The sequence below is a fragment of the Acanthisitta chloris genome, unplaced genomic scaffold (assembly GCF_000695815.1).
Source record: "Acanthisitta chloris isolate BGI_N310 unplaced genomic scaffold, ASM69581v1 scaffold4672, whole genome shotgun sequence".
NCBI classification, from domain to species: Eukaryota; Metazoa; Chordata; class Aves; order Passeriformes; family Acanthisittidae; genus Acanthisitta; species Acanthisitta chloris.
The window spans coordinates 335-3306 of NW_008658654.1; positions in this window are offsets into that span (position 1 = coordinate 335).

Sequence of the window (2972 nt, forward strand, 5' to 3'; positions counted from 1 at the left end):
TCCAGTCGTTCCCCGATTTTCCTCCTGCAGGAGAATCACCTGCTGGAGAATTCCCAAAGGTTTCCATGAGATTTTGGCTCCTGAGAGGAATTTCCTGGAGGTTTTAGAGCCTGGAGTTGCTCCATAGTAGTTCAGGGTCAGCTCAGGCTAATCCAGCAGGAAAAATCCTGGAGGGAAATGATCCAGGAAAAATCCTGGAGGGAAATAATCTAGGAAAAATCCTGGAGGGAAATAATTCAGGACAGACGTGGCACAAGGCACAGAGGGATGGAAAAGCACTGGGAACTGGGAGAGAAAAATCCCAACGTCCAGAAATCCCATGGGAATGCACTCCCAGGCTCCCACTTCCCGGGATCCATCTCCAACCAGCCCCAAATCCTTTTTTTTTCCTCTTTCCAAACCCATTTTAAAGCTTCAGGACACAGATGAGGTCTGGAATTTATCCCTGGATGTTATCCTGACACTTGGGTACCAATCCAGAGCATCCCTTGGGATGCAGCCAGGGAAAAAGGTTCCAGGATCAGAACCAGGGAGGGAGGAATGGTTGGGAATTCTTTTTTTTTTTTTTTTTTTTTTAAAGGACAGCTGGGAATTGGTACCCAAATCTATGGAAAAGAAGGGAAAAAATTCCCCAATCCCAAGGAGAGAGGATGATGTGCTCCTCAGCAGAGGGAAAAATACCCAAATCCCAATAACTGGATGGAGATGGGATAAGGAACAGCCCCAGGAAGGAATTGGGAATCCTTGGAATCCCTTAAATCCCACGGGAAGGGCAGGAAGGAGCACTGGGATGGAGATGCAATAAGGAACAGCCCCAGGAAGGAATTGGGAATCCTTGGAATCCCTTAAATCCCACGGGAAGGGCAGGAAGGAGCACTGGGATGGAGATGCAATAAGGAACAGCCCCAGGAAGGAATTGGGAATCCTTGGAATCCCTTAAATCCCACGGGAAGGGCAGGAAGGAGCACTGGGATGGAAATGGGATAAGGAACAGACCCAGGAAGGAAATTGGGAATTAAATCCCAGAATCCCTTAAATCCCACGGGAAGGGCAGGAAGGAGCACTGGGATGGAGATGGGATAAGGAACAGCCCCAGGAAGGAATTGGGAATCCCTGGAATCCCTTAAATCCCACGGGAAGGGCAGGAAGGAGCACTGGGATGGAGATGGGATAAGGAACAGCCCCAGGAAGGAATTGGGAATCCCTGGAATCCCTTAAATCCCACGGGAAGGGCAGGAAGGAGCACTGGGATGGAGATGGGATAAGGAACAGCCCCAGGAAGGAATTGGGAATCCCTGGAATCCCTTAAATCCCACGGGAAGGGCAGGAAGGAGCACTGGGATGGAGATGGGATAAGGAACAGCCCCAGGAAGGAATTGGGAATCCCTGGAATCCCTTAAATCCCACGGGAAGGGCAGGAAGGAGCACTGGGATGGAGATGGGATAAGGAACAGCCCCAGGAAGGAATTGGGAATCCCTGGAATCCCTTAAATCCCACGGGAAGGGCAGGAAGGAGCACTGGGATGGAGATGGGATAAGGAACAGCCCCAGGAAGGAATTGGGAATCCCTGGAATCCCTTAAATCCCACGGGAAGGGCAGGAAGGAGCACTGGGATGGAGATGGGATAAGGAACAGCCCCAGGAAGGAATTGGGAATCCCTGGAATCCCTTAAATCCCACGGGAAGGGCAGGAAGGAGCACTGGGATGGAGATGGGATAAGGAACAGCCCCAGGAAGGAATTGGGAATCCCTGGAATCCCTTAAATCCCACGGGAAGGGCAGGAAGGAGCACTGGGATGGAGATGCAATAAGGAACAGCCCCAGGAAGGAATTGGGAATCCCTGGAATCCCTTAAATCCCACGGGAAGGGCAGGAAGGAGCACTGGGATGGAGATGCAATAAGGAACAGCCCCAGGAAGGAATTGGGAATCCCTGGAATCCCTTAAATCCCACGGGAAGGGCAGGAAGGAGCACTGGGATGGAGATGCAATAAGGAACAGCCCCAGGAAGGAATTGGGAATCCCTGGAATCCCTTAAATCCCACGGGAAGGGCAGGAAGGAGCACTGGGATGGAGATTGGGATAAGGAGCCGTCCCAGGAAGGAATTGGAAATCCTTGGAATCCCTTTAAATCCCATGGGAAGGATTCTTGGCACTGCCCAGATGCATCAGCCGAAGGATTTTATTATCAGTGAGCCCGCGGGAAAATCCTGCCCAACTCCAGCTCTTCCCTCCAAGAAGATCAAACTTCCCAAAAAAAAACTTCCAGGAAGGAACTGGGAAGGATGGAAAAACCGACGAGGGTTTTTGTTTTTTTTTTTAGTGGGAGTTTGTTGGGATTTTGTGGTTTTTTTGTGGCTTTTTTTTTTTTTTTTTGGGATGAAGAAACCACTGCAGAGTTCCAGAGAGCCAGAGCTGCTCCATCCTCCCCAATCCTGGGGAGTTCAATCGCTGTCAATCACTGTCAATCACTGTCAATCAAGCAAATCTCCATCACATCAGGAAAGACAAAAGTTTTCCTCCCCCAGGATCCCACGGCAGAGGTTTGGAATTCCCTCCCTCCCCCAAAAACAAGTTAAGTGCACTTAGTTCGACCTCAGGGTCATGTCACAGCCTTCCCAGCCCCATTCCCATTCCTCTTTCCATGGAAAAATCATCCTGCTCAATGCTTTGCCCTCCAGGCTTGGAATTTTCCCTCTAGATTGGAAGTTTTCCCTTCCAGATTTGGAGTTTTCTCTTCCAGATTTGGAGTTTCCCCCTCTAAGTTTGGATTTTCCCCTCCAAATTTGAAGTTTTCCCTTCCAGATTTGGAATTTTCTCTTCCAAGTTTGGAATTTCCCCCTCCAAATTTGGATTATTTCCCTCCAAGTTTGGAATTTTCTCCATTTCTCCAATTTTCTCCAATGCTTTGCCCTCCAGGCTTGGAATTTTCCCTCTAGATTGGAAGTTTTCCCTTCCAGATTTGGAGTTTTC